This window comes from Paramisgurnus dabryanus, chromosome 10 (genome assembly GCF_030506205.2).
Source record: "Paramisgurnus dabryanus chromosome 10, PD_genome_1.1, whole genome shotgun sequence".
NCBI lineage: Eukaryota > Metazoa > Chordata > Actinopteri > Cypriniformes > Cobitidae > Paramisgurnus > Paramisgurnus dabryanus.
In genome coordinates, this window is record NC_133346.1 from 6,091,050 (window position 1) to 6,110,205 (window position 19,156).

General features: G+C 39.0%; 1 protein-coding gene across 1 annotated transcript in view; it reads right to left on the reverse strand.

Moving 5' to 3' along the window:
* Positions 1 to 19,156, reverse strand: part of clmpa (CXADR like membrane protein a) — a 74,597-nt gene that overhangs the window by 38,283 nt on the left and 17,158 nt on the right. The gene's annotated exons all lie outside the window — the stretch shown is intronic.

Sequence of the window (19,156 nt, forward strand, 5' to 3'; positions counted from 1 at the left end):
ATTTTCCCCCAAATGGACAACATCGAATGATTAAAACATTTTTAGCGTGGCTCTGCCGAATGGAAATGAACTGCAGTCGGCTGAAAAGTGACTTTATAAACTAAAGTACAGGCCAAAAACTCCAATCTCAATATTTACACTGCACTCGGAGCTGAAAGTCAAACGAGAATTCTTTCCTGTCAGCACATTACTATAGTTTTTTAAATATGAAATATACAATTGCAATTATGGTATTTATGTATTTTTAGGGTAAGTTTAGCAGGGGTTTTCCTGCATAGAGATTTTTCTCAGGAAACCAAATGGGAACCAAAATAAATTTCAAATTTTGCTCTTGACAGGTGTTTTTCATGTCTCTTCATAAAAAACACGAACAATCACTGCACTCAATTGTCAATTGAAAGTGCAGCTGCAATGTCTTAAGTGTCGTATTTTGGCACAGACTCGAGCGTCAGTCGTCTGATTGGTCTGATTGCTCTTTTGCAAGGACTTCTGTGTTGGTAAAGTGCGCGAAGCAAAGCCGGCTCTGTGGCAATTTAAGGCCACGAGACTGAAAGTCCACATAAAGTGCGCCATTTTTGGGACAGGGCCTAAGTCTGCGTCTAAAACCGAAGACAGCTGACTTGTTACATTGCTGCCTCATGAGGCAATGACTTGAGCAGCAACATGAGCAATACTAATTTCTCCCTAGAAAGCAATCAAAATGTGTACACTGTGAAAATATAACTCTATTTACACTAAATTTGGGATCCAGACACTTTCTTGGCCGCCATTTTATTTTTTCGAACTCGACCAGGCTCGACCAATCACATTACACGCTCACACACACGCATAGAATTGTGGGACAAGATGATGAATGTATCTCAGGAGTCAGGAAGTAAGCCAAACATTGGATTCGGACATGCCTTGATGCCTTCCTGCCTTGGAATGCTAACTACGAAGGATTTAGCAAATCAATCAGTGAACCGCATAACGGAGGACATGAAAGAGTTTCTCCGCATTTAATAAAACTTAGCGCAAATAATGCTAATTATTTACGCATTGTTAACAAGTTACAAGTTTATGGTTAGTTCATTATCTACAAAATCAGTTGTTTTGACTGACATAGGTGATGCATTCATGTAAAAGCAATAATAAAAGTCAGAGCTGCTAGTTTAACTCACTTTAGCTATAGTAGACTACAAAAAGGGATTTATATAGTTATTAAATTTAATTTATTAATTACACAATTATTATTACATCAAGCAAAGCATTAGGTTCTTAAAGGGACACTTCACTTTTTTAAAAAAATAGGCTCATTTTCAGGCTCCCCTAGAGATAAACATTTGATTTTTACCGTTTTAGAATCTATTCAGCCGATCTCGGGGTCTGGCACTACGAGAGTACACGCACATCGTGTACTAAGACAGACGGAAAATTAAAAGTTGTGATTTTCTAGGCCGATATGTCTAGGAACTATACTCTCATTCCGACGTAAAAATCAAGGACTTTGCTGCCGTACCACTGCGTAATATCATTGCGCCTGCTGCAGCCATGAAGTCCTTGATTATTACGCCGGAATGAGAGTATAGTTCCTAGACATATCGGCCTAGAAAATCACAACTTTAAATTTTCCAACGGAAACTATTTGGTTATTTTTTTGCGCGATGCTAATGGTCTAATCACATTTAATGGATTATGCTAAGCTATGCTAAAAGTACTAGCACCAGACCCGGAGATCGACTGAATGGATTCCAAAACTGTAAAAATCTAATGTTTAGGGGAGCTGGAAAATATAAATATTAAGCAATAAAGGCAGTAAAAGAGTTTTATTTGTCAAGAGTGGAGGAAAGAGGTGATGTCTATGACCATGTACACATCAACTAAGACATGAACTTCAAATGAAAAACATATATATATTTTAAACAAAAAATGTTTGTCAAAGAATAAAAAAAAATCTTAAAAATATTTTTTTTGTAAAGCATCTAATGTGAATTAAACTTCTTAATGCTTTTACCTTTTTGCATATCTACATGGTGTGGTTTCCAGCCTAAAACTCGAATTTCACGGGTCAAGTTAGGGGTCAGTTGTTTATCACCATTATACATCAGGTCAGAAATACGCACTGCAAGCTTTTAAACACACAGCCACGACACGCAACATTTCTGCACAGCATTGTATTTGACCTTACAACCTAAGTGCAATTCCTGCAGGTTTGTTTTACGAGGCCCATAAAGATAAGGGTCTCTTAGGACAGACTCAAATGTACCTTGTTCACACCGTCCTCCTCAAACACACTCGCACACACAGTTTGTGTTGTGAAGTCTCCCTTAAGACCCGGGACTTAACCAAACTCAGCCATGCAATATTGCAAGCGTGACCCGGTCTCCCAATCCACTCCAGGCCGTTTATCATCCAGAGTTTTCTAATCCGTCCTGACTTCTGTCTCCTCCCTGGAGTCTGTCAGCTGTCAGGCCGAACGGAGGACTACTCTGACGAGAAGACCATTAAAGATAATTTATAACATATTCCTGCATTTCTGCCAAGATCTCCCCCAAATGTTTGACAGGAGGCTGTGTGCTTAATCCTCAGAGCTGCATGTGAGGTTTTAAGATAATACAGTGGTTGACCAAGGTATAAGGGATTGAAAGTTTATAAAGGGCCAGTTAGGTAGGTAGTACGGTAGATACTAAAACTACATTGTTCAACAGTCAAAATGCACTGGACCTCAAGCATCATGGTATGCATCTTTGTTTCCAAACACAATGACTTCAGTTTTCTCTTTGTTTAACTGAAGAAAGTTTTGGCACATCCAACTGTTAACTTCATCAATGTATTTGCACAGGGAGTCAATGGGGCTGTAGTCATTAGGCGATAGAGCTAAGTAGATCCGAGTGTCGTCTGCATAGCTGTGATAGGCAATTTGGTTTTCTCTCATTATTTGGCTTAGTAGGAGCATATACAGGTTGAACAGGAGTGGTGCAAGAAGTGAGCCTTGCGGGACTCCGCATGTCATAGGTGTCCACTCAGATTTATAGCCACCTATACTTACAAAATAACCTCTCCATTCCTAAGGGTGAAATTAGCATGATGCGCTATCAAGCTTTCGATTTTACATGTCCGGTTGTATTGGAAAATGGAGGAGAGCATTGTTTTCATTTGAGCAAGTGACACGAAAAACAAGTAATCCCACAAGCAACCTAGAGCGGTTAACGCAATGTGCAAATTCGCTTCACTTTTGGTGTGTACACCAGTTGTACAGCTAAAATAATCTATATTTGTGTGAATTTGATAAGAATGTTTAAGTTCATCTGGGTCTTTGTTTCAGGAGAAATATCTAAGATGCAGGCGGCGTAAAAGTTTCCATTTGCTCTCCATTGATGATGTCTTGGAGAAATAACTGAGATATTAAAGAGATCTGATATGTGATGTTTCTTTCATTTGTATACAAAAACTGCATCACCCAATTTAACAAGATCTGTTTGATTGAATAAAAATAAAATATGAATGTCTGTGATTTTAATGAGATATAAATAACATCATCATTAATGAAGGACAAAAGCAGCCGTCTATAAAGGAGAACTGACTCCGTCTTAATCTAGTTGTGTTCGATGGTTAAAGGAGACTGTAACAGTATAACAGGGTTTCGCTTTGGGTGTCTCTGGAGGAAGAATTAAATTTGGAGCCAGCAGAGTATAACTGGGCAATAGTGCACTTGATATACTGTAGACAGGATACAAACTGGGCTGCCATCACTGACATATAATGTAGCTGAAGAAACCAAATTAAAGTTTACAGAAGGATACAATGTCACACTTCACGATTCCAAAGAGCCAAAAATAACAAGAGCACAAAGTTTTCTGTGTGTGTGTCTGTTTATGTAAGTCGGTTCAAACTCAAACAACTGAAGCTCACGGCCGCCGTCGCCCGAGAGGACAGCACACATTCCAGCTGTGTTTGGATTGCTTGACCTCAGGAGATATCGGCAAATGGTACGAACCTTCACAACTCCCGCACGGATTCAGGGCTCTGTCCTTATAGAGGCATCTTCAAAAAATTTCCATGAATGGGAAAAAATATTTTTCCAAGGCAGGCTAAGAAGAAACAATAAGATAGTGTGATAGCCTTGCCTGATGGGCTTGATTTTATCATTTTATTTGAGCAATTTTAATTATTTTTTCATTACACCAAACTGATTCTGTAAACACATCTATTTAGTTTGTATATCTTTGCAAGCAATGAGATAAAACTGAATCTTGAGAACGCCTGCATTTCGTATGTCTCCAAAAGAGATCTTAACAATATCTTAAAATGTGCAAAGTATGCAAGTAAAATTTTTTCGCTGACTTTGTCTCATAAAAAATGTCAAATTAACTGAGCTATTCGCATTCATTTTATAGCTCTATAGTTTTACTGTATGTCAATAATAGTCTCATTTGTTTCCTCTGAGACAAATGAAACACAACTCCACTAAACTACGAAAAACAACCCCCATGTAATAAGATTTTCCCTTGGGCGCTATGCTAAATCACAACATAAGGCATTATTGTACTCAATGCACCATTAATCGTTTTAACGCAGCCGATCACGACGACGCCCCACCGAAGCATGCATATTGCAGCAAGCTGCAGAATTCCCTCCCAGCCCTGCTGCCGCTCTCCACCCTGGGATCGACTGCGTCTGCGGTCGCCTTTCCTCCAGATGAATTATTGGGTAATGGATCTCCAGTTTTCCCGCCTCAGCACTTCTGCCCACCCCGCTGGCCGGCGTTTATTAGATGTGGCCCCTGTAAATTTCTTCTGCTAGATTTCCTGCTAATGTTTGATTCATATCACTAGCAAAGGTCAAGCTATCCACTCTCAATAATTCAATATCCACACACTCTCAAGTCTGGATCATATTAAACGCAGAGAAGTTGTTTGGCAAGGCGTGGGCTGTCAAAGCAAATGCGGTTTCCACCTTAAAGATGAGATGAAATGAAATCTTTCACAGAAAGGCGACATTCTGAACAACCCCCTTAAGAAGTCCCTGTTGAAACTCTAATGCACGCTGTCCCTTGCTGTCACTAGGGCGGTATCCTTTCAAAAAGTACACTTTTGTATCTAAAGAGGTCACATTAGCAGTACATGTTGGCCCCAAAGTGTGCATATTAGTAGCTTAAAGGTACACCAAAACAAAATGGTACATATCAGAATCGTTTTGCTGGTCCAGTACAGTGACAGTTTGGGGACAATACAATTTCAGGCTGGATAATGCAATTACTGCCGTAACCATGCTGTTTGTAGTTTTTCAAACTTCGTAATATATTTCCAAGAGCCTTGTGATGGTACATCGACTTAAAATAGGTTGAATTACATGTCTGCCATAGCCTGACGGGGTCTGTATCGCTTTTTCTCGTACTTTTAAACTTCGGGGTTTCGGGTAGTAACCCAAGCACAAAAATAACTACAAAATTCGACTGCTTTACGTCATATGTCATTTCCTCCACTTCCTCAAATTCGGACGTGAGAGCCCAACTATTTATTTTCCGCATGTTTTTGTAATGGCCGAAGCAGCAACTAAGAAAAAGAAACCCAAGGTTTTGTCGGAAGAGACCAGAAAGAGAAAACGGGAGAATAAAAGGAAAGACGAGGATCAATATTGGGCAAGCGTTCGCTCGCTAGCATGAACTAAAGGAGGAGGAAGGGTTCCTGACCGATGCTGACTTGGCCGTCATGCTTTTGGACTACCCTGGCGGAAAATCAGCATACCAGCAAGACCAGCATATGTTGTGTTTTGGTGCTGGTTTGCTAGTGAACATCAGCTAAACCAGCACCAAAGCCAGCATCAGCACAAACTAAACCAGCACCAAACCAGCATAAGCACCAGCTAAACCAGCACCAAACCAGCACTAGCACCAGCTTCCCATGCTGGTCATACCAGCAAGACCAGCATATGTTGTGTTTTGGTGCTGGTAGGCTGGTGACCACCAGCTAAACCAGCATAGACCAGCATAATTCCCATGCTGGTTTGACACTGTGTCTTTCTGCAGGGTAGTAAGTAATGTTATATTGCTTGCATACTATCTCTAGTTTTTCTAATTTGTTGCCTGCCTGGCTATCTGATATTTAGCTAGTAAACGCTAACATTATACTTATTGATGGTTAGCTATAGTTATCGGTAGCATTCTCGTTCTAATTTGAGCTTTGCAATTGCTGACATGCAAATCACAAATGTTTGAGCAAAAATTTGCTAAATCCAATCTGTAAAACAATAACCAATAGGCTATTATAATGACACTGGCTTGTAAACGTGAGCTATGCGATCTTTTGGCATTTGAAAAAAATAAAACCCATGAAATTATATTCATATGCTGGAAAGCACACCGCGGACTTTGTGACCTAAAGAGTTGAAGCATATGAGTACTAGCCTATCATAAATAAGGCTACGTAAGTCCGATCTAAAGATAAAATGAATCCAAAAAAACATAAAAACAACTTAGTTTTAGGTACAAAACGTCTATATCTTGCTACTGCCAATCGACTTTCATTCACAGTTTATCTCCAACACTAATCAAACACACCTGAAGTAACCAATTAACGTCTTCAGCATCGCTTGGTCTATGCGACTTACCTGATCAGACATAGTTTTCGGTTCACTTTGTGTAGTTTATTTATTCAGTGGATGTCTTCTTTTCCTTTGCGACAGTGCTGCGGCGCTTGTGGCCTCTAGGGGCGCTAGACGTGAAAAAAATACATGTCTAGTGCCTAGTGTTGTAGTCAAGACCACCTAAACCAGAACCAAGTCATGACCAAAACCAAGACAAGCCGAGACCAAGTCATGATCTAAACCGAGACCAAGTCATGACCAAGACCAAGACGGGCCAAGACCAAGTCATGACCAACACCAAGACAAGCCGAGACCAAGTCAAGACCAAGACAGGCCGAGACCGAGACAAGACCAGTACAAGTCACTGCATTAAAACACTTATGATAAAATGTGGAATATGCATATGATTAGGCACTTCTCGTGTATGTGTGTATGCCATGAGAGAAGTTGATAAAATAAAAAATAATAATAAATTGGCACCGTAAAAATCTGTAAATAATAATAATAATTGAATAATTAATGAAAAAATATATAATTTCGTGATATGCCATCAGTTGTGGTCTTGACCGGTCTTCAAATTAAATTCCGAGTCCTCTTCGTGAGACAGAGGCGAGGCCGAGTAAAAATGCGGTCGATTCCGAGACGAGACCTTTAAAAAGTGACCAATCTTGAGTACTACAACACTACTAGTGCCCCTAGTGGCCAAAAAGTTCTGCAGTGTGCCTTTAAACAGCTAAACTGGTAAGGGTGATAACATGCTTGGTCTATTGGCCAATTTTGATCCCTTTAATGTCTCAGTGGTTTCTCATAGAGATATTAAAATGTCTCAAACTGTACTTTAGTGCCTAGGCACCTGCACAACCAAAAATCAGAAATTCAAATCCATTTTTTATTAAATACCAAGACCAAATTTGCTGTGCTAAGCTCTCCACATTAATTTTTATAGCGCAATAGTTTTACTCTATGTCAACATTTACCGTGTACCATTACAGTGTTACTTTTATTCCTCCTAAGGACCTTTAGGGAACAAAAAACATCTACAAAAAGTTACTGCTTACATTAAACATAACCGAGAGCTCATGAAGCTATGGAAGAGCAACCTCCCAACATTAACTCTTTGCTCTGAGTGCCACCAGCATACAACAGCAACCCATGCTGGGTACCAGCATCCAATGCACAGCATGCCGGTCTATTCAGCAGGGATTACATTCGATTTCTAAGGAATGGAAGGGGAAAAAACACTATAGTGAAACACACATGAATTTTTACAGCACCCAATAACATCTCCCATCATGCACTATGGTGCCGTTTGATATCCTGCCAGCTTTACGATACCGAGTGCAGTCGGATTTATGTTCTACCACCGAGCTGTTGTGTCTCTCTAATGCATCGTAACTCATGCGCAAAGCACTAGTGGACAATTCCACTCTTAATTCCCTCTCCATTCCTTTTTTTAACCGAGGACACATCACCATCAAGTCACCGAAGATACACAAATATACTTTCATAACACAACCCCATGTGCAGTCAGCAGAATGACAGCTCGCTCCTGGCAGATCTGTGAGGAATGCGACAGACCTCATCGACTGACCTCAGCTTCACACCCAAATGCAGACCAAGGCATCGCTCCCCACAAAAACAAAACAACATCTCTGGCACATCTGACATGAATACGATACGTCACATAGTATTTGTTTAGGCAGGAGATGGATAGCCACACCTCGTCGTGATCATCATTCAAAGCGTTGAGCGTTACAAATTTGTCAGGTGGGTGGAAAGTCTCCAACGCTCGTGTGAGTTAGGAGACCCAAACCTGAAGTAAATCCGCCTCCGCCACCACAGCAGCTCACATAGATCAGCCGGGATGTCAGCTAATCCAAGAAGGAACCGGTTTTGATGGATATGGAAATTGATCGGGCCTTTGTGCCGATCGGAGGGGTCTACGGACTTAACTGCGGTAAACTGCAATTACTTCCCACCCTCACAACAAGACAGTTAAAACTAATCAAAGCTGAATGTTATGAGCTACGACGGTAATGGGATATTGAGTTTGGACAAATGTGAAACTCAATGTGGACAAACGCTGGTTTAATCTCTTCATCCTGAACTACACATAAACTGTGTTTAGCGGCGTGTGACGGATTCGATTCGTGAGCACAAATGAACGTATAAATGAATCAATGAATGAGTAGGATGGCCAAGCTAGCGTATGGAGTGTAGCTCAATTGGTAGAGCATTGCAAGGGCCAGGGGTTCGATTCATGTTTGGATTAAAAATATATTCACTATTAATTACACTGTAGGTTGTTTTGAATTAAAGCAATGCTGAAAAGTCAAGAAAACTGTTTGGAGAAATGGATGGGAAGTTTCTGACTAGCCCGGGATCAGTATTAAAGAGGTTTGGGTCAGTCGACAGAACTGTCTAATCATCCTAATGCTCATTCCACGTTACATATGCATACATTGTACATCAAAAAATTAATCATTTATATATTACATATATTATTGCGCTCTAATTGGTTAAGTAAGGGATAATGTAGAGGCAGCCGGTAGTTATCGGGAAATAAGCCCCGACAGTGTGATCACTTGTATCACACTGAAGGGGCTTATTTCCCGATAACTACCGGATGCCTCTACATTATCCCGCTTATTACACGGCTACTTGCCACATAAGAAAAAAACTGGACATGAATATGAATTTGAAACATTTTATTGGCATATTTGTTTTAAATTAAAATTTTTATCCTTCCGCGAAACTTTGCACAGATGCATAAAATGATCGTAATACCTTATTAAGATCCTCTGCTTCATACTTGTCTGTCTCCATTTTTTTCTCTTTTAGCCAGTCTTTGAGAAGTTTTAATGCCCATTCTGTATTTTTTGTGTGTTGGCTTCGTAGCTGTCATGCTCTATTTTGTCAAGTTCAGTCTCAGTAAGCTCTCTGTGTCTTGTCGTTGTTCGTTCTTCTATCCACTGTTTAAATGTTTTGTTTTTTCCGTACATGTTAAAATTAATGTCAAAATGTTCCATTCGTAGTTGTGGTTGTCCAGTGTTTGTCACCAGATGGCGCCAAACAGTAATCTTTATTGGCGCGGAGCGATTTTAATCGTACAAGTAGTACCGGCTATGCGTTATTACTTTGGAGCGGTTATTATTTGAAAAGAACGAACCTGCAAATGTCTCAACTGACCAATCAGAATCAAGCATTCCAGAGAGCCGTGTAATAAGCGGATTTATTGCATTCTGCAGAGAAGGAGGAATGGTGTTTATCGCGTTTTGGGAAAAAAGGGAGAAAAGATGACAGAATAACACGACGGATGTTGGATTTTGCGTAAACTTAAGAATGATTTTGATGGTAACTATTTTTTTTAAATGGCGTTTAATGTGTTTTGGAATCAAACTCTTCATATCTTCTTTTGTGTTCATCAAAATAAAATAAAAACTCATACAGGTTTAGAACAATATGAGGGTGAGTAAATTACAGAATTTTTATACTAAAATTTTTATACTATAATAGTATCCAATTAAAAAAAAAATTTGATGTAGTTGCTTGCTATAATATCTAATTAAATACGCTGTTCGAAATAGCAAGTTTTTATTTTTGTCTCAGGGCATACGAAAATGTTCCCTCACTGTTTTCTTTTATCCCTTATTGTTTAGCCCTGTAAAAGAGAGATGGGAAGTGAGACACAAGTATATGTCCACTCTTAAATTGAATCATCTCTGTGCGATGGAGTGAGAGATCAAAAAACAAAAGGAACAGAAGACGAGGTCAGAGAAAGCATTAGATGAAGAAGAAGAGAGTGAGATATCCAGCCGGACGTAAGGGGAGGGAAGAGATGGAAAACTGCAAATGTAATCAATGCATCCGTCTCTGTTAGTCTGAAAGCTGTCAGAAATCTCATGAGGCAGATAGGAAACACCTCAGAGCTTTTAGTCCATGTTCAGTGTCACAATACTAAAATTTCGTTGGTTAAAACTACAACCCTATTTCTGACGTCTCTCTCAACCCTTTCTGAAGTCTAATGGATACACTTGTTCGCGTTCCAAAACATTTCTTTAATGAGCCTCACGTTACGGTTTATGAAAATTAAAATTTTCAAGCAACATCCGCATCATTTTCCGTTCCAGCCATCAAGCTTAATCAAATCAGTGTGTCGCTAATGAGAAGCCTGTTTACAATCCAATGATTATTTTTCGCAGGACATCTGCGTTTCCAGCCAGTGCCCACGAGGTGCGTGCGATGCTGGCTTATCTGTTCTCATCTGTTGTGGTTTTGCAACATTTGATGCCCAGTTTCACAGCACACATTCATGTGCCAGCCAATGAGGGATGCTGGCCGGTACGTTTGCGAACATATGTGACCGGTTCGAGACTCGGGCTGTGGAGCACATTTTCACAAATGGCAGAAACAGGTTTTGAAGACCCTCCAGCCCCCTGTGAGTCAATGTGCCACGTCTGGGCTCACAGAGGTGACACGGGACCAGTGCTGAACATCTCTACTGCCAACGGCACTGGCCTCAGATCAGCAGCTTGTAAATTCATCCTGGAGCCCGCTGTGACCAGGCTCTCTCTAGCTTGCTCTCTCAGCTCGGGTGAGGTTTGTATTACTGTAATGCTTTACTACAGAAAGACAAAAGAATTAATTCAACATTCACTTTAATTGCATCTTTTTCTTATACAATGAAAGAAAATGGTGACTGAGGCTGTCAGAAAATTATGGCTAACATCTCCATTTCAGTCATTCGTACAAGCAAGGATAAGTAAGGAAATAACTAAGGCCTTTTGCATTTAAAAATGCAAACACAGGAATTACATCAGTGATGAACAACTCAATGCCTTTCTGCCTAGAATAAAAATCCAACTGCGTAAAATATAATTTTTTTGAAATCCAGATTAATGTCTCATAATCTAATGATAAGGTTAAGATCATCAAAGTTTGATTTTAATCATTGATTTCAATCTTTGAGTAAATATTAAAGGGCACCTATTATGCCAATTTTTACAAGATGTTATATAAGTCTCAGGTGTGTCTAGAATGTGTATGTGTAGTTTCAGATCAAAATACCCCACATATTATTTGTTAGCATGTCCATAATGCCCCTATTTGGGTGGGAACAAAAAAACGCTGTTTCATGTGTGTAGCTTTAAATGCAAATGAGCTACTGCTCCTCCCTCCCTTACCAACAGACAGTAAGCATTGTATTTTTTGGTTAAAAACTTATCTGATTCCTGTGAAAACAGTGAGACCATAATATCTTTAGATGCTTTAGTCAGTCCCTCCATAAAAACGTGATTATGCGATCGCATGATTAAATGCATAATCAGCCAAAATACAGCGCACTTTCACCACATAAATTGCAGATTTCTGCACGCAAAATATGCGGGGCTTGCATGATTTTATAATATCTGCATTTTCGTAGCAAAAAGTCATATATATCTTAGCAGTTGTCCCTGTTGTCATGGGAATGTTAGGAAGTAATGTAATTATGGGACGTGAGCATAAATGAAAAGCTGCAAACAGTTTTTGCAAGTTCACGAAGTTTTTGCAAGTTCCCGTAATTTTGGAAAGTTCCCGCCATTTCATTGCATAAAATTGCATAAATATCCCGGATATTCCATCGCATTTTTAAGAAAACGTGCTGCAAGATCAAGGACTTTTGCCTGCAACAATCACAAAAAAACTTCTGGAAGGACTGTTTAGTGCTACAATGTGCTAACAAACACAGTCGAAGGGCTCTATCTTACACCCGGCGCAATGCAGCGCGACGCAAGTGTCTTTCGCTTGGTCTGAAAACGAGGTGTGTTCAGGCGCATTGTTGGCGCGTTGCTATTTTGAGGCAACTAAAATAGACTACGCCATTGACCAACAAAAACAATATGTTTTATGTTATTTAAAGAGTGCATTAGTAATATGCGCCTATAAACGAGAGGACAACACGGGTTTGCTTATCACACACATGAATGCGCAGCAGCACAAAAACGCTTTTAAATATGAAAGATTAAAGGATTGAATGTAAAAGATTATTATTGAGTCTCTTGGACATAAATGAGGACTAATTATGAGACGTTAGAAGGCGCAAAGAGCTGCTTCACCTGCATCCTGGTAATAAATGCTTTGCTTTAAACAAATGCATCTGTTTTTAAATGTTTTTTTAATGCTACCTCACGGATTTATTGTATATGATGACTCTGTACCTGCGGATATGATGAGATGAGAAACATTTTTAAGTAATGCTTAAAAAAACTCTTTGCTAAAAAAAACGCTGTCCAAAGTGCTGAAACGTGAAGAGAGCCGTTTGTAAATTCTTAATCTCCTGTTTGTTACAAATAAAGTATTTTTAGAGTACAAACCTTATCTTACATACTTGTAAATTATTTTTTGATGATATTGGATAGCCATACATTTAAAGCAATTACAAGCTTGCTTTTTTACTTCCATGACTAAAAGAAAACGGGTTTTAAAGGTTTTAATAAAAAATAACAATTTCAATACAAGTGAAAAACAACACAATTATTTAACATTAATCTTAAACTGGGGATCTTCTTCCTGCGCTTAGTTTTTCAGTTTACAAAGTCCGTCATCTAAATAGGGATTAGACATAGCGCCAGCGCAACTGGCTTTTAAAGGGGATGAGAGCTGTGACTCTCATTGGTTTACTGCACGTTACGCCCAAAATACTCCCATTACAATAGGACCAACCCTTTTCGACCATGCGCTCGGCGCACAAACCATTTTTCATGTCATTAAATTAGCAAAAGTGGATTCGGACACGCCCATTTAGACGTTGCGCTTTAGACAATGTGCTAAGATCGTTAAAACAGGGCCCCTAGTCAGTCAGTGGCTGTGGGCGGAGCTTTGTTTTTTGTGATGTCACATTAACAAGAGAATCAATGCATCATGTCAAATGAGACTGCTTTGGTTTAATAGGGATTTAAAAGGAAGAGAGGGTGGATTTATTTAATTGTACACTGCAAAAAATTACTGGGTATTACTGGCAAGTAGCTGCCCGTAACTTACTGTAGATTTTACATTTATGTTATTTAGTGGCAACAGTTTGTTCAAAGTTAAATGAACATGAAACATTTTCAGTCTTTATCTTTTACAGTAAGTTACTGGCAACCAGTTGCATAACTACAGCAATTTTTTACAGTGTGGGGTTGTTGTGTTCACAAACTGCCAACACACATTTATGTCCAAACACCTTGTAAAAGTGGATTTTGCATAATACGTGCCCTTTAAAGATATCAAGGTTATAGAGGGTTTTCACGGCGCGTCATCAGAGCGGAAGACGCCATATTGGAGGCACTCCGCATTACAACAGAGCAGACACTTATGTATATGCCGAACGTCGTCAAGGAAAATAGTTAATTATTGCCGTGTTTGAGATGGTACCAACAGTACATATTGAGAAAAACATTTGGATTATTATCGACTTCCAAAAGTTATTAAAAACCAGGGAAAGGAATGCAAGAAATTATCAGAGGAGCGACGCTTGTGGTTGGTAAAGCTCAGGAAAAAGAGTAGTATTGTATTAGAAATATGATTGAAGTACATAAAGTATAAAACAATTATGCTTCTACTTGTTGTGCTTTATTTAAAGAGTATTTAATATGTACTTTAGTGTATGCACAAAATACTTAAACACAAATAAAATTTGCGCTGCAATGCTAATGCCAGTGTGCTTAATTGCTCATAGCAAATTTTCTATTGTAATGATAATTATATTTTTAATAGTAAATGGTAAAAACAATTATTGCTTTTATTTTTTACTGTGCTTATTTTACAGTAAAGCACTTTGGTAGGACACTGGCTATTTTAAATTTGCTATATAAATAAAGCTTACATTGACATATGGGCTCTGCATGAAAACTAGGTAGTTCACTAACTTATATCGGGATATGCAACTGAAGGAAGAATCGCCGGGTCGTCACGGATCCTAGAAGAGGGAGCTCGTAGGGATCTGCACCGCCTATAAATTTTAATTTCTCGAAATATCGTGCCTTTTCTTGTGGTCCAAGTCCTTCCCTATATGCCTTTGCATCTTGGATGCGTTTTCTGTTGTTTAGACATGTCTACATTCACTTAAAGTATCCAAAGCGCATAATATTCCATTGTACTCCGTTCAGTTCTTTACACCGAGTGCCTCCACCATGGCCGCGCATCGGGGTTACCGCCCAGAACGTGACGTCGGTGAAAACCCTCTATACTTTCACATAATCTTCTTTTACATAATGTAGGATGATTTTATGTAGAACACAAAAAATGACTTTAGCTGGGTTTTAACCTACTGGGTCAAACGTTACAGCTCAAATATGCATATATTAATAAAACATTAACACATGAAGTGCTTAAACAAATCCCATTCTATAGTAAATGCTTTATTGTACCTGTGCTATAAAACTGAGAGAAGAGGCAAAATGATTATCTGTGCTAATATATCGCCACAAATGATTTTGTACTTTGAACTTTCCAGTTCAACACCTCATCGTCCTGATATTAGCAGAATTTATTGAAGTGAGTAAAAGCTTCACAGTGCACAGCGAATCTCAACACAAAAGAATATAACCAACATTGCTCACCGTGCTTGAGCGATAAACGCTTGAATTATACCATTAAGCAGAATTATTAAAGAAAGGCGCAGAATTACAAAGAGTCTGCGTTTTAATGAAGAATCACAAAGATGTGATTAATTCTGCTGTAGCATCTCATTAATATCAGACACTTAATGAATGTGTGGGGGACATCCAAAGACTCAAAGCTTTACATAGACGGCCATGAGCTTTCAACCAGAACAATGCACAAGAATCGAGAACAAGATATCTTAATCTTGCTTTCAATGCTTATTATAATCAAACTAAACCTTACGTGACCAAAGTAGGGGACCATATTTTACATATATTCTTAAAAATAAAGCTGCTACAAATGGTTCTTCAGAGCGATGCAATACAGGAACCATTCAGTCAAGGAACCATTTCTTTTTTATATAATCTAAAGAACCCTTGTCAAGAACAATAAACCTTTTGTGAAACAGAAATGTTCTGTGGATGTCAAAGGGTCAGCCAAAAATGGTTATTCTACAGAACACTGTCCGAATTTTTTTTTTTAAATATGTACCCCAGCTGTCACCAGGGCTGTACCATTTCAAAAAGTACAGTTTTGAACCTAAAGAGTCCATATTAGTACCTTAGAAGTATATTGGTACCAAATGTATACATATCTGTACCAAATGGCGCTTTTCCATTGCATACAGTAGCACCCCACGGTTTTGGTTCGGGTCAGCTTACTTTTGGGGGCTTTTCCACTGGGTGCAGTACGTAGTACCCCATACTTTTTTAGTACCACCTTGGTAAGGGTTGCAAGCGATCCGAGCTGATACCAAAACGTGATTCGAAAACACTGTAGATCACTGATTGGTTTTAGAGAATCATCACTACCAGCGTCATCACTATAATGTAAATGATTAGCTTTACCTTCATGCTAGCTTGCGCTGTCTCGAGCAAACATGTTGTCATCTGTGCTCAGCTATAAATTCCCAAACTCCTTTTTGGCAATGAAAAACATCCACAGGTTGAGAATCAGGAACAGCATAACAGTTTTTTCCAGACTTGCAGTTTGTGATGCACATTCGCATATATGCTTAAATGCAACAAGGCTCAGCAAAAGGCTCAAAAACTGTCGATTTGCAAACATTTATTTGTGGTGGTCAATTTTAATTTTGTGGTGGACTGAGAAATAAATAAATGTATGGGAATGTACAATGACGCTCTCACTTGTATGATGTCACAGCAGTAGGCAGCGCAAATATAACGACACGCCTATAATCCCTCCAACTGCGAAGTGATACTAAACTCGATGGAAAAGCTAACCAAGCCAAAGTGAGGTGAGCTGACCCAAACCAACCCGTTGGATAGTATGCAATGGAAAAGTGCCATAAGTAAGCTACAGGACTGCAACTGTAACGTACAAGGCCTATGATGTAAGTTTTCAATGGATTTACCTCTCTGTAGTAAAATATTCAGTGGCAACTATCTACATTTTTCAGGGTGAAGAATGTTTGTATTAAAGCAACAAGAGCAGCTTCAACATAAATCATTTCATTTGATTAATCTGAGGATAACGCAATGCTTCATGGTGAAACAATATGCAATACTTTTTCAGCCACCGTTATATAAACGCAGTAGAGAAACAAAAAGTTTAAAAACACAAACAAATCTGCTCGCCGTACACCTTTAGCGTAGGTGCCACGAAATCTGTCGCTTTTCCTAATGAGTTTCTGCCTTAATTGGAGCTCAGCCGCTTCTCTTCTGTTCTTTTTTTTAAGAGTGAGACAAAAACAGAAGCGTCTAAAAGCGAAACTAAATAACTGAACTGAGAACACTGTGGAAGAACTTCAAAGGCCTGTGTTGATATCCACCAGAGACAGAAGAGAGATAGAAACACTCAGGGAGTTATTATGAGCAGACACAATAGCGTGGCTCATTACAATGCCATCAAAATAATCCCAAAACCACCAGAACGCCAACTGCAGATCAGGGAAGATGTTGTTCACACCAAACGCAGATAAAACGTGGATTGCTTACCACAACAGCTTAGTCTTTGCATGCAAACACCTGCGCAGTGACATCATCTCACCTGCGGCATCTGGTCAGCGTGTGGACTGTGTGTAGTTTTAAACACTAAAGTACTGATGGGTAATTTAAAGAAATAGTTCAGCAAAAATGAAAATTAACCCATGATTTACTCCTAATACCATAAACCAAGATGTATTTTGGGTGTGTCCTTTTAAATGCAAATGAGCTGATCTTTGCACTAAATGGCAGTGCTGTGGTTGGATAGTGCAGATTAAGGGGCAATATTATCCCCTTCTGACATCACAATGGGGGGCCAAAAGCACCAGGGAACCAATTATAGCACTTAAACATAAAAGAAGTCAGATTTTCATGATATGTTCCCTTTAAATGATGCAACGGATTTACAGTATAGCCCCAAAAAGAGCATCCATCCTTACAGAAGTAATCCACACGGCTCCAGTGGGTTAATAAATTGCTTTTGAGGGTAATCGATGCGATTTTGTAATAAAAAAATCCCATATTTAAAACTTAATAAACTAGGAAAACGGAATTTACATTAACCAATGTTTGGTTGTTTTAAAGGTGCAGTGTGTAATTTTTTGAAGGATCTCTTGACAGAAATGCAAAATAATATACACAACTATATTATCAGGAGTGTATAAAGACCTTATATAATGAACCGTTATGTGTTTATTACCTAAGAATGAGACGTTTTTATCTACATCGAGGGTCCCCTTACATGGAAGTTGCCATTTTGTGCCGCCATGTTTCTACAAATTTTTTTACTAAGTTGTCTCCGACGATGTCATGTTTGTCCGGTGGCGGCTACTGTTGCTTCTCTGTGTTTCAAAAGCGAGGGGTGAGCAGTGGACTGAGCCGTTAGTTGCAATTCACAACCTCACCATTAGATGCCGCTAAAATTTACACACTGCACCTTTAAGCCAAAATTCTGCATTATTTTAAGCCATGGTTGGGTCAGATATCGAGCCACCAAGGTGACATTGGAGTAAAAAAATCTAAAGTTTACTTTCATGTGCGCATGTGAAACTTTCGGGTGTGCATGTGAAACTTTCGCTTTCACGTGCGCACGCAATAGTTTCCCGTGCACACAAGATAGTTTCACGTGCACACGCGAAACTAAACGCGATAGTTTCACGCGTGAAACTAAACTTTATTTAATTTTTTCTCCATGTCCCCTTAGGGGCTCCGTGGATATGGACACTTTAGAGGTTTATTGAAACCAATGGTTGTGTTTTTCCATACTTTACCCAACCATGAGTAGAACCAATGTAGCATTTTTTTAAAGTGATGACTCCAAAAGTTTCATTAATCACAGTATTTAATCCCTATTATTCATTAATTTCCCTTGTGCAGTTAGAATGGATTGCATTATGTTGGGAATTGACTCAATTCTAAACAATCCTCATAATAAAATGAGTCGGATGCTTTAGGGATGTCCTGATATTGTGTTGCTATGGAAATGGGCTCAATAAAAGACCTTTAGCAATTAGAATTTATGTATTATTGATTATGCGTCTTACAGCCCATTTTATACAAGAGTATATGACTGTAAAGTCCAAACACATGCGCTCTGCAAACACAGAAATGAAGCACTTAACGATGGCTCAGCAGAAATCCCATGAAACAATGACGGCGTTATTGCTAAAATGGACAAAATTCAGGGTCAGGCTGAGTGTTTCATTTTTACGGTTCACTACCAAAGAGAGAGAGAGAGAGAGAGAGAGAGAGTGAGCGTGACTGAGCGACAGGAAACAATGCAATGAGCGCTGCAGTTTTACATTGATTTTCTGAGGACTCTTCCAGCATTAATTGACTTGAGTAAGCACATCTCTACTGAAGCAGGAGAAGGAAAACAAACAAACATTAAAAAAGACATCAATTACAAAAGCTGCTGACTTCAGGTGCATTAACAAAAGGATTCAAGTCTGCAATAAAAATCATTAGGATTTTACAATAGCACCTTTACATTACACTGAATCTTGAATCTGTCATATTGC